Genomic DNA, 14286 nt, shown 5'->3' with positions numbered 1-14286 from the left:
GGTTGCAAACATGACCACAAAGAGATTAATCAACCTAAAACGTCCATTTCTTCTTTTTTTTTTTTTCTGGTTTTTTGGGAGTTTTTTTTTGGTTGGTTGGTTTTTTGGGTTTTTTTTACTGTGAAGACAGTTCACAGCAACTTTGGTAACAGCATTTACCCAATACAATTACACATGGAAGCACAGGAAGCATTTACCACCATGCATTCCAAGTCCTGCTTTATGCAGCAGTAAAATTGAGAACCTGGTAATATTAAACGCTTGCCATTTATTCATTAGCAACAGCTAGGAGTTATCCATAGACACTCTAAGAGGGGTTTTACAACAGGAGGCATCTTTCCTACCCTGAGGCAGGATGTAACTACCAAGAGTAGGGAAAAGCAGAGAAGCAGAGAAGGAGGATGCTAAAGGCCACCCCTCCCTATGGCACCAGCAGTGTCCTGCAAAAGGACAAACACACCTCAGTTGCATCAGGAAACCACTAAACCTACTTGTATGTTTAGAAAGAAGAACTGACCTAGAAAGGCCTACACTGTAACCTGACATGCAACTAAGAATTTGAAAAATACACAAGCAGGGAGAACAGAAAAATACAGCTACTGATATTATTTCTTTTTATCTCACTGGCACAGTGACCACTTGATTCTGTACACAAAAAGTTTGAGTAATTCTTTGCAGCTACCTACCTACATGCACTCCTGTAATCAATACAATTATTTTGTGCTGCTAATAAGAATTCTTGCAATCTAGTGTGTTTTCACAGGATTTTAACCTCACTCTCAAATATCTGACTAAATAGGTAGATAATTGGAAAATATTAGAAAATTTAAATTTAAATATAAATGAAAATTTAAATTAAATTTAAGCAGAAGCTTTTGAAACTAACATTTAAGGCATTTTCTTCTTTTACAGGCCTCTTGGATGTTTGCCAACAAGGCTCTAATGCTAGTGCTATAACATCCAAAATGCTATTTTGAGCCATTGCTGTGCTGACCATTACATTTTTCAAGCATAAGAACAGCTTCCCAAAAAATAATTGTGAATAAGTGGTTTTGTTCTTAATGACACCATAAATATCTTGCTTCTACTTACACAGTATCTTAATGTCTGCTTTGACAGGATAGAGCAGTTGTTACCCTTTCCCCTACTTTAAAGGTGCAACAACCTCTAAACTTTTTTTTTCCTGTAGGTCTCCACAGGATCTTGGGCCAATGAGCTCCACAGACAAAATCTTTCTTAATATTAGCCCAGGAAATTCTACCCACGGTCTCTTGTTCCCAAACTGTTTGAGGGCACATATAGTCTAGCTAATGATCTAAGCTAGCCTTCATTTATAATTTAAAGCACAAGAAAGTGACTATGCTGTCATAGCTTTAAGGCTCCTTATGAGTCAATGTCTCAATCAGAAGTCTGATGTAGGTTTATCATTCAGCTTTAGAGATTTACTTCTTGGTTTAGGTATTACTTGGTTGTTTCATTTTGAATTCCTTCTAATCCCTGTAGATTATCTTTTGTCATTTAAGAAAAACACAACACCACAACTCAATTTTGAGATGTTGTAGGCCTCAGCAACAGCAGCTTTTTGTTTTCAAAGAACCAAGTTAAAGCACCATCTTAATTTATAAGATGGACATTCTGTGCCTTTCACCTGTCCACACCAAAACCAAGAGACCCTTCTGGCACATTTAGCAAGAGATTTGAATTCTTCAACATATTAATTCACCATAGTAATAGTGGGTGAGACTGAAAAAATCCTCAAGACGACAAAAATGGCCAGGGTACAATTCTCCATTGTACTTGGAGAATATATCAGTGACGTAAGAGAAAAGGAAAGCCAGTGACCCTGACATTGGCTCCACTTCCTATTGACACCAAATGTTTGGAGCAAGCAAATCTACAAGGACAACACAAAAGCCTTCTGGTTCAGTAAGAATGACTTTCTGAGAATACAAAGAAGGGAAAATAATACAAATGGAGGTCTTCTCACAATCTGATGAGGAATTAGCAGCACACCAACTTTAGTTAAATCGCTCATACCATTCTTTTCCTTACATCCTTTTATTGCTTCTATTCTTCAGACTCACCAAGAGAAGCCTCACCTTCCTGAACCCAAGTGTTTACCATTCATCAGGAGTCCTCAAGCAAACAGCAGATGCTGAACCAAACTGGACAAATGGAAAAAGCACAGGACACAAACCTGAAGCAGAAGAACTCTAAGATGTTATTCCAGACTCAGAAACGGGATGCATTAGTTCATGCAGCATAACTGAGCTTGGCAAGTGTTACATCTTGCCAACATTACTAGGAAAGAAGCAGAACAAAGTTTTGATGCCTGTCCTTCAGCATATAAGCAGAGCAATACAATGAAACTAAAATACACACAGTTCATGCCAAGCAAAGAAAACACACTACAAAATCTTGAAATGCAATTTGTACACACATAAAACATACTAACCTAGGAAACCTACAATTAACATCAAACAATTGCTTCTATTGCATATAAATCTGGATGGTCTTGGTCACAACAGTAAAGCATTGATTAAAAGAGTCACTTTCAAGGACATATGGCATCCCCACAACACGCAGTCATATCAGCCAGACTCCACAAATCCCACTCCAGCTGGCCAAATGCTTCTCCACTAGCCACTTCTCCCTATGGCAATGGGCCTCCAACCATGAACCATTAAGAAAATAACCCTTCTACTCTCTCCCAAGAAATTATACTGAAGGTATAATAAGACAGAAATACATTTCTAGACTCAAAAGTTTCTAGTAGGTAAAGGTTTGGAATTCAAAACCAAAGTGGTCCAAAAGGCAAACCTCAATCCAGGATTTCCAAGTTCTTCACCTCATAGGGTGAGGTGAAGAGCTTTATACATTGAGCCTTCTCAGGCTGATATTGAGCTTCTCTTCAGCATCTCTCTTTTCTATTACTGTTATCATCAGTTGCTCAGTTAGGTGAATTAACTTGATCATCCTTCAAGAAAATCACTCTGCCAAGTCAACAGCAGCCACACTGACATTTCAGGTGTTCATCACCATGTTTCAAACACTTTCTATTCAGTTTTAAGTTTCAAAACAGCCAGAAGCAAAAAGTTCTCATTTTCATGTTTCCTATCTGGGCCATCTTCATAAAATCCACCACATCAATACTTAGAGAAAAAATTGCTTGCTTCACCAGAAAAAAATTGCACATCTCTTCAAACAGAGTATTTCAAACCATTTCTTACCAGTTTGAGATTAAAAAAAAACCTTGTTCACCACTTAAGAACAATCTCACAGAAACTAGTCACATTCACTGACAGACACTATAATTAAATAGTATTCAGACATGGCTGGATCTTCTTTCATGAAGAAAAAAGCCTACTTTTCCCAGCAATTATTTTTGGTACATTTTTCTTGTGGTCACATTAGGAAGATGAGACTACCAATGATAGCTACTTTTAACTCTTATTTCTGAAACAAAATGCAAATCTTTCCAGCAATCTCATGATTTTGAAATGGCTTTGTTTCTAAATCTTGCCTCTTTATCAGAGGCAGACAACATAAATCAGTGGTGAAAAACATTAAACAGATGAGAAAAAAATTAAATAAAAGGTTACCCATATGCTTGAACAATTCTGCAATGGAAGAAACCATTTTAGTAACATAATTTTAATGCATACCTTGGGTTAGAGTATATAATTTAGTATATAAAATACTAAAGAAAATATTTGTTTCCTTTAATGTGATTTCTCATATTATAATTACATTTTTAAGAATGGTATCCAAGAAAATTGAAGTTTTTAGTAGAAAAGGCATTGTTTAAGAACTTCTAGCATATAATTTACAGAAATTCTACATATCATACATATTACCATCTGCTACAGACAACCAAAACTTATACTTGACCAATTGTGAGCACATACCTCACACTGCCAAGCTGCCTATGCCAAGTTGAGCACAGCTACATGGCAATATCATTTGATTAATAGAATATGTATGACTCTAGTGATCACAGTAACAACAGCATGAAAAGATTTGTCTGCATTCACAAAGGCTACAGACGTAATCCAGAGCAACCTGACAGCAACTTCAAGAATGTATTTTTAAAGAGTACCTGTAAATCCACAAAATCATAAGATTTTAAAGCCAAACTAGAAGGATGGATGTCTGGGATTTCGGTATTGCATGGCTCTTATATTGATCTGACTTATCTTCCAGCTAACATATTATGTAAACTTCATCATTTAATAAAAACATATCCCAGGGCTTGGGTGCTTTTTTGTTCTTTATTTTTGTTCTTGGAATATAAAAACAATTAGAACATTTTAGATAGTTATAAAATGTACATGGTTTCTGAAACATTAAGAATTATTTAGTCTATCATGTTCAGAGGTTGGAATAGCAGGAATTTTTTAAAAATAAAATTTTAAAAATTAAAACCCTAGACAGCTTTCCTTAAACATCTCCCCAGATAAAAAATATTAAGAGGGAGGATTACATGGCTTGCTTAAATACTTTAAGTATCAAGACAAGCCTCTATTTGAAATATGTATGAACACCTCATACAAGTTCAATGTCCTTTACAAAAGTCTTTGGAGAACTTTTTCAGAGAAAATATTTTTATTCAATAATTTCACAGGAATTTAAAAAAAAACTGTTCTAAATATTTTAAGAATTTTGACAGTAAACATACATAATAAAGACTCCACATTGGATTCTGATGGTCAGACAAATGCAGGAAGTGAAGATAACTACAACTGTCTGCTACAGCATGCTAGTATTTCTTTCTCCCCTCTCACAGATCAGTGCTCTAGAAGCTGAGGTATCTTAATGCAAATCATTATCTTCCATTTACATGTTAAATTCCAGTGAAATAAGACTGCTCAGTTTCTTCCCCACATCCAAGACTTAAGCAGCACTACAGACCTACACACCCCAAGGGCAGTCGGTGAGACCTCCTGAAGAGGCTGGACCTGCACCTTCATGGCAAAACAGCAGCTCCAACAATTTTAAGTGCAGTGCTATTCCTGAGATGATGTGCCTTATTATTAGGAGGCTACAACTCCACAAAAACACTGAGATTACTAATCCTGCTTTGCTGCTCTGTTTTTCCATAAACCACTAAAAACATTTAGGATGTTGCCTGCTTTAAAGCATCTCTGTCTTTAAATCGCTTCAGAAGTTGTATGAACATCAGACACCAAGTTCTTCAACATTATCTTTTCTGCTCTTTGTTATAAAGCAGCCAGCAAAGCAGGGCACCAATTCACAAGGCATTTTAGCTACTATCCCACAAATAGGAAGAGGCTGTATTGCCAACAACTACAAATACTTGACTGACACACTGCATGCCTGACAGTATTTCAAAAACTAAAATCCCTTTCCCCACCAGAAATGAAGAAGAAAACCAAAACCAGCATCATGAGCATTTCTTTCACACCTTCTACCCTCCCTCCTCTCTCTCCAATCAAATAGAGGCTCAGCAACTCCTCTTTTTCACAAGCAATTACAGAACTGGAGGGAATCTCATACACTTGGAAAGAAAAAAAATAACATGGAGGTACACACACATCCTACACCAATCCCTGCACATTTATGAGCAATTCGACATTTCACCCAATTTGGGGTATTAGGCCTACTACAGAAACACTTGGCAGTGCAATATGCTGATCCATTCTTAACATAATAACCTCATTCAGCAGATTAAAGAGGTACATTTATACCTTGAATTCATTTGGGTGCTACAGAAAATTGTTTAACAAGTACTTAAAGTACATAGTCATTAATTCATGGTCCCTTTTATTTTATTTTCACTTGGTCTTATTTTTTAAGACTGCAAGAAATGAGACTGTAAAAGCAGCAATTGCTCATTCTTTCACCAGTAGGTTGGTTTCGGGTTGTTTTATTAAAAAAAAAAAAAAGCTTTATATATTCTCATGTGCATACATACAGGTAAGGAACATGAACAATTTCAGACTGAAGGATTTCAAAAGCAAATTAACCAAGATGTTCAGGAGACATCTCAAATTAAGGTCAGGTCAAGATTCTTCACTGAACAGCTTAAAATATAAACCAAAATGCTAAATATAAACTAATTATTACTATAAAATCCTTTTTGACAGATTTCAGAGATGCTTACAGTCTGAGAATCCTCTACTGAAAGTGACATCAAGAGAAAATTACAATTAATACCATGCACATGTTGACACACACACAATAATCATGAAACATCCTAAGTTGCTCTCCTTCCCCTTACATTCCTTTCTATATGGCAGGCACTACAGCATGAACCCTCACAAAATCCTAAAGGGAAAGAAAAGCATTCCACTTCTGTCAGGCTCAATCTGGAAGTACAAATTAAAACACTGTTTATAGTCCACCGACAGACTTCCTCAGAAAAATATGGAATCTTTCATATGGTACAAAAACAGTATGATATTTCAACACACATATATCCAGTAAAATTATGAAGCTTAAAATAATCTTCCAGGAAATCTACAGAAGCCTTTTTTTCCCTTTGCTTATCCCAGCTCAGTGGCAATATATGCCAAACAAGTCACTCATTATTCAGATTCTGTCTGAGAAATTTTTGCTTGCTTTTCTTCAAAAAGAGAAGTATTTCAAAATTGCAGTCACAACAGACATAAAAGCAATCACACATGAATTACTGGGTTAATTTTTAATCACTGTCTTCCTTTATAGCTATAAGAGCACTAAATATTATAGAAACCAACTTAGTATGGTTACATTCTAACATTTTTGATTTCTACAGTTTTTATATATAAAAGTCAACGGCCAGTCATCATCTCTCTTTTTTATCCATCTATGACTGTGATGGAATTGGGTGAAATGAAGGTCAGAGGAAGCTTAAGAGGCATTTAAGTTTTCTCTCATCTTGACAGGGATTTCATCTCTCTACATTGCACAGACTTCAAAGTTACTGGAGAAACATTAAGGACTATTTCTATAACTTTTATTTGTTTACAAGGATTTGGAGGAAAACACCATTTATAAACCAGCATAAGCAACACTTAATGGATACCAAACTCAGAATTTAACACTTTATGTAACTAAAAGGACTACTAACTAGATATGTAAGACCCCAAGACAATCAACATATTGATAACTCAGTTATCAATAACTAGGACCCACAAGACAATGGATTACAAATAAAAGGCTAACAATATCTGCAAAAAAGATGGTGTAACTTACATTTGATCCACGCCTTGTGATCTTCCAGGGGGAATGAACCAAGTGTAACAGTGAGGATAAAGAAACAACCATACAGTAATAGCACTGCATGCTGAAATTACGTTACCTGTGTAACTCATCATTAAGAGCTACACTGCAGTACTGAAGTAAAAAAGAACCCTATTATTAAATGCATTAAGATGCTAAAACTATCGTTGAATGTGTATCCACATTTTCAGCAGCTTTCAGTACTACCCCTAGTACTTAGCACAGTACTTTGACACTGTTGCTTAAACAGCTGCTGGAGAAGTTGAAAACTCAGTAACACACTGGGAAATCAGAGTCCTGAAAATTTCCTGCTGATATCCATGCTAATTCAAACAACCACACACACACACAAACAAAAAAAACCAAACAAAACCAAAGCAAGACCAAAAAAAAAAGAAAAAAGAAAAGACAAGACATAAAAAAAGAAGGATAGAAAAATACTTAAATCACACAGATGCCCAAACAATCACACAAAAGCTCAAACAATATGCCTGGCAGAGCCATTTAACAAACTTAAGCAGAAGGTTATAAAACACTCTACAACCAACTTCCAGTTACTATCAAATCTATACTTTACTAGAAGTACTGCCTGTCTTTTTTAACAGACCGTGGTCCCATTCACCTAGTAGCAAGTTCATCTCTAAATCTAAACTTAGAGAAGATCCTCTGCTGCCTATTTTAGCAATATATAAAATGGTACTTCTCAGCTACTGAACTCAAAAAAATGGATTATTCAGAAGTATATAAACAGATGAACAAGATACCCCTTAAATTTAACTAAAACAACTACAAAGCTATTTTCTGAGAACTTCCTTGAGGAAAAAAAAATAGCATCAGTGGTAGGTGTATTTGTTGCTCTTTAAGGACTACAGTGAGCTCCAGAACTGTGTTAAATTCCCAAGCTATAATGATAAACAAGAGCCCCAACTACTTTACTTCTTACTCTGTTCTTCTAGTATATTTCCAAAATTCTGTACCCATTTCAGACTGTACAATACTAACAAACCCCAGCAAGGAAGGTACTTATAAAGAGTAGTTTGCTTTGGTAGCCAAACTCTGTTGAAACAAACAAAGTTACTTTTACTGTTCTGGACCATCACTAACCTTGCACTGCAAGAAGAAACAGAAACTGGAACAAGAACTTCAAACTTGAATGCCTACAACTCTTAAATTTACATCCTGAGTGTCAAAGGTCATCAATATAGGAAGCCTCACCAACACCTCAAAACAGCATAATAAACCATTAAACATGAGGGACAAGCATCTAACAAAACCCAGTGGAGAAGAGAAGAAAAAACTCAGGAGTCATTTTTGGTACACAATAATACCAAAATAATTTAAAGGAAGCATAATCAAAGTAACTGTTTGCTCAAAGAAAACAGTGAAAAACTTGACTGTGTCTTTTCTGTTTTACCAAAACACATTAAAGATCTTCCTTTTGCAAGTATAAAAATATTTCATAAAATTGAACAAGTTCCCATTATTAAAGCATAAGGATATGTTTGAACATGATGAATATCATTCTTCATGTCTGCACAACACCAAAATCAGAAGCCCTCATTTAGTAGGTACTAACAAGTGACTTAGTCCATAAGGTAACCAACATGACAGAACACCTAAACTACCACAGGCTCTCCCAACTTGCCTGTATGGCATCATTACAATCCCTGCCTGCCAAACATTTATAACCTCTAAATACCTCTCTCGGGAAAGTCAATTCAGCCTCAGTGGAAGACAGATTTTTGCATATAACTGCAACCACAAACCAAATCCTGCTTCCAACACTGACAATGCACAATAGGTGTTTGGAGGCTTGCACAAAATGAGCTGATAAGGATTTCTACACCACTGACTGTAGCACAATTACTATCTTTGTTAGCAAATTCCAAAGGCAGAAAAGGAGTTAAAGTGTTCCCAGACATTAAAGCCAGAAGGATGATCAGGTGCTCCAATTTGATACCATAATTATGCTGCACTTCCATCATACAATTCCTAAGTCTGAACGCTTTAGAACAGGCTAAAATAAATAAAATGCTGTGTCTCTAGTCACTCAGGAACTCTTCCATCTTAGCTTTAGGCTATAGTTTCCTGTACAACCATGCTGAGAATAAACTAGTTTATTATTTACAGCAATCATTACCATGAAAAAATTTACTGAATAATCTTACCTTTAGTCTGTCTTAAATAGCACTGATTTTGGTGGTGTAAATCCATAAATGAAAGGTATAGGCCCACTTTAAGAAGTTTTTAGTCATTTGTTAAAGTATAATATGTATTACACACAGTACATTTTAGTCTCATAAATTAATCAAAAGAATAGAAAAAGAACCAGTGCATTAAATCAATGAGAACAAAGACACACTATTCTTTCTAGTCATTTTCATGTTTCACCTACATCACACTGAAACCCAGATCACAAATTATTCCCAGAAAGGTCATACCAAGAATCACTTGCTATAATTGCACTGATATTCAGGCGTGTGCAGTTTCCTGTTTAAAAGACCACACTAGCAATATTGCTGTTTACAATTTGATGTACTTCCTAAGCTATTAAGAGACAGGTCAGAAAAGGCTTATTTACTTTATTTCCATCTGTAAGATGAACAGGTTATAGGGGGTCTTTTTGTAGCATAGGTGTGCTAACCATACGCCCTTTTATTTATGCCTAAGCAAGATACATTAACATATTAGGGGTTGCTAGGGTTAGGGTTTTTTGGAGGGGATGGTGGTGTTTATTTGTTAATTTTTTTTCCCTCACACTCTGCTAACTTTGCTAGCTTACTACAGACTGATACAGTCTTTACTCTGTTCCCCATTATCTAGATCACAGTAACTTGTAAAGGGTGAAACACTTCACTACCAATTCATTTGTCAGTGGGTTTAATTATAATTTTCAGATTAGCCTGTAAAGAATGCAAACCTTGAGACAGTAACAAAGATTGTTTATTTAAATACTTTAAAATCTGGTTTGTTCATTTTCACATACACATACATAGATGGTTTCATATTTATACACTGCTCCCAAGAGCAATCAAAACTGCAGTGCTAAGGAATGGTTTCTGGAAATCACTTGAAGAGATAATTTCTCAGCATCTGCCTTAAATGCTAAATCACTGCTTTTATAACCCCCTGGTATCTGTTGGTTCTTCCTGTCTTGAAAGACAATGTAGTACCAAGCACTCTAGCAACCCTTAGTTCAAAGTGTATCATGGCATGCAGAAAATGCATCCATAAAAGACGCCAGGAAAAGCTCCATCAGAAAAGGTATTGCCACCTACAGCTGGTCAGCAGACATACAAGGTGCAGACCCTAAATTCCTCATTGTTCTTTACTTAGAGCAGAACTAACAAAGTCAATTCCACCAACAATAGGTCTTTTACTCCATCAGACGAAGCGAGAAACTGGACTTGTCAGCATGACACAACAGCAAACACATTTTCTTCCTCAAAGTTCTCTCTTTCTACTCACTTCACTTGACATTAGTGAGGTTAATAATTTTTTCAAGTTCCACAGAAAGCTCAACTGAACATATGAAGAGATTTTTTTAACAGCTCATCTCCCAGAACTCAAATTACATGGTTTTCAAAACGGTGGCAAGACTATGAATCAAGTTTAAAATCTGCAAGAGAGAAAATAACACCAGCGCCCCTAAGATGCAACTAAAAAAAAAAAAAAATCACTATAAATCTATGCTAATCCGCCAGAAATCCTTTGTTGTAAAGTATCGATTTCCTTTCTCACCAAATATAGAGCAGCAAAACTTCCAGCAAACCAAAAAGCCCATATAAACTCTAAAACCACTTACACCATCAAAGTAAGTATGCAAAATAGTTACTGCAGCAAAAATACAATTGAAGCTTCCAGTTCTACCTTACTTAATTCACTACTTCCTACTAAAATCTTCAAAAAGTATTGAATTACATCTGTAAAAATCTCACTTGTCAACCTTTTCACTACATGGCTGCATACATGATGAACATTAATCCAGCTTCCTGACTGTACTTCACTTTACAATCTAGTACTAGTTACTACTGCTAGAGATCTCTCAAAAGTTGCTCACAAGTCTTGATTCTCATGTTCAGCTTTAATCTTCCAGCCCCTCTACAAACTTAGTACCAAGCCAAAAGACATGTCCTACACAAAAAACATTTCTAAAGGGATCTTTTAATAAAAATTTCTCTTAAAAATAATGTATTGTCAGATAATACAACATATTTTAAACCCTATGCTTGTTTTGTGTTTAGATCATCTTTTCCTCCTTTCTCTTCAGCTTCGTTGGATGACATGCACAAACAGGTGAACACAACTTGCACCAGCCTAAAGAATGCAAACAATTCTGCAGGAAATGTTGTCAAGGACAGGGAGGCAGTTATTAGTTCTCTTATCCTTCATTCACAAAATCTGCTTCTGAGCAATGGCAAACAACATTTCAGATTAAGTTATTTTTAAATTCACTTATAGCAGCCTTCATAGGATGCTGTAAAATACATTAACTTTTGAAGTCTTCACTTTACAGGTAACTTAAAAATAATGTAAGTCCATACAAAATCTTACTGCAAGCATGTACAGCAAAACATAGTCTACAAGGATATATAACTGATTTTGCAACACTAAGTATAAATACACAGAAAGACTCACTGTGATATAAACATGTATTCTTCCATGCTTAAATATCAAACACAGGAAAATAAAAGCAATCCTGCTTTTCAGTTCTAAAGATGAATACTAAACTCAAAAGACCATGCCTACAATTAGCAAGATTTGGTAATTATAATGAATAAATCAAGGTAACCACTCCAAATCCAAGAAACTAATTAAGAACTATGCACTGAGTCCATACCATGGCTCAAGCTAAGGAGAAGGGGAAAAAAAATTACTTAACAACCAAAAAACTGGCCAGCATTTTTGTAGACCAAAAAAATTAAGATATGATGAACCTACCAACATACAAACATCTACAGCATACACAACAGGTTTAAGAAAGACTAGTCAGAAAAACAGAATCTGCTTGGTGATTTTGTTGAGGTTTATTGTTCGGCAGTTTGATTTTTTTTTTTTTAAATACAGAAAATACAGGGAATATTATTCGTATCCTCTCTTTATTTATTAACATTTGCAAATTAATTTTCCATATGGCATTCTGCCAAGCAGCTCATTTTTAATATCTAATCTTCACTATGACTTGAAATAAAAGTCATTCATACTGGGGAAGTAAAGGTTACGGTTCTCAAAGCAGATACACTCCACACTGTCTATATTTAAAAGGCCATGCCCTGATAACAGGCATAGAAAGAGCTGCAAATGGCGTTCTAAAAACTGAACAGAGTTAAAGATACTGGCACAGCCTTAAAGGCCATTATATACAGCTTTAAGGAAAGCTGGGAGTTAATCTATACAAGGTATTACATGGGTCAGATGTTTTTTCAAAGGCACGCTAAATGGAATTTTACAGCTTCTTCGCTGGCCCAATTATGTCACCACTCACTTCTTTTCTCCTACCTTTTCCTTTGCCAGGTTTAGAATCACTTGGGATGTATTGATAGAAATCTTCAGTGATATATGTGTGTGCAGATAAGAGCGAGAGAAATGGGGATTTCAAACACACATAATTACAATACACCTGCTTCTGAAATGGTATGTCCTTTTACAATACACTACCCTTTACCTCCTGTGAAAGAGGGGATAATCAACAAACCAGCAAAAAATGAACTAGAGAGATCCCATGGCCAGAAAAGTGCGGAGCCAAGCAGAGTAACAACGTATCTTGCACTGCCTTCAGTGAGTAACAAACTCTCAGCTCCAGCCCGAAAGTCCAGTGAGGATGACAACAGAAGTACCCTGCCCTGAGATCCCCTGGAAGCGGAAACAGAAGCAATCTCACCAGGTTTTTAATGTCACATACAAATATACAGGGAGATGTGTTGCTGTAAATGGTCTGACTGTACACTAACCTGGCCACTACTGCCGTGCAAAAAATACCCCAATTATTTTTGGTTTCCATTTAATAGAGTCATATCCTGCTTTGTGTAAAGAATATAAATGGTTTTCCAACTGCAGCGAAACAAAAGTGTAGCCTACCTGGAGATGACAGATTGAACAAAGACGCAACGTGCATGGGAGAAGAAAGGATATGATCCTTGGCTGGCCAAACAACAGAGGAAGAAGGTATTCCTGGCTATTGTTACCCTGAGGGATTTAAACATTCTGGAAAAACTACCGATCATGTCGAACTGTTAACATATGCTGTTAAAATCAGGGTACAGATATATTCTAGATGTCATTCTCCAAAACCCTATCTTTAAGCTTACGATTTTTCTACTTGGCTAGGATCCCCTGAAAGCTTAGGGGGATTTTTTGGTTGATAAAAGAAAACAAAACCCAAAAACAACAACCACACTACAACAAAAACAAATAACACCACCAAACGCCAATGGGACTCGTGAATAGAAGGATTAGTGGCTCAGTTTGCAAAATTCAAATGAAAGAAAACCAAAAAATATTTCTGAAAAACTGCTAACAGCATAATGGTGACACTGTTGGCTTTAACACCTCAATCTGTCTTCTATCACCTTCATGTACTTATTGACTAAAAAAAATAATCAGAATGCAACAGTGTTGGAACTTGTCTTCTAGCACTCCTGGAAGACAAGCTGCTACTCATTACAGTTCTCTGGCATCTTAGAAAGATGTGATGAAAGCCACTACGGCCGTCAACACCTTATGATCAACATAATCAGAGACTGCTGATAGAGTTAGGATTTTCAATATTAAGAAAAGAATCCAGCCTCTCCCAGCAACCCCTTTTATTTAAAAAAATAAAATTAATAAAGCCTGGCCACTGGTATTACTCCTGATTTAAGTTATGGCACCCAGAAGGTATTTAAAAAGTGCTTCACCTCCCATTGCTACAGCATTTTTCCCACCTTATGTTTAGTGCCTTATTTTGCCTTCTCACACTAGTCTCAGTTTTTCTAGTGTTTTCTGTCCTGCTCCACATTCCCAAGGAGGGTTATTTATCTTAAAAGTTACTTCTCCATTAATGTAGCTTCTTAGACAAGACAT

General features: G+C 36.0%; 1 protein-coding gene across 2 annotated transcripts in view; it reads right to left on the bottom strand.

The window, feature by feature from the left end:
• The window catches only part of TSC22D1 (TSC22 domain family member 1), a 90591-nt gene that overhangs the window by 71400 nt on the left and 4905 nt on the right, over positions 1-14286 (bottom strand). The window lies entirely within an intron of this gene.

Source organism: Molothrus aeneus, chromosome 2, assembly GCF_037042795.1.
Source record: "Molothrus aeneus isolate 106 chromosome 2, BPBGC_Maene_1.0, whole genome shotgun sequence".
NCBI lineage: Eukaryota > Metazoa > Chordata > Aves > Passeriformes > Icteridae > Molothrus > Molothrus aeneus.
Note: the sequence above shows the minus strand (reverse complement) of the source record. Positions and strands in the feature narration are given on the sequence as shown.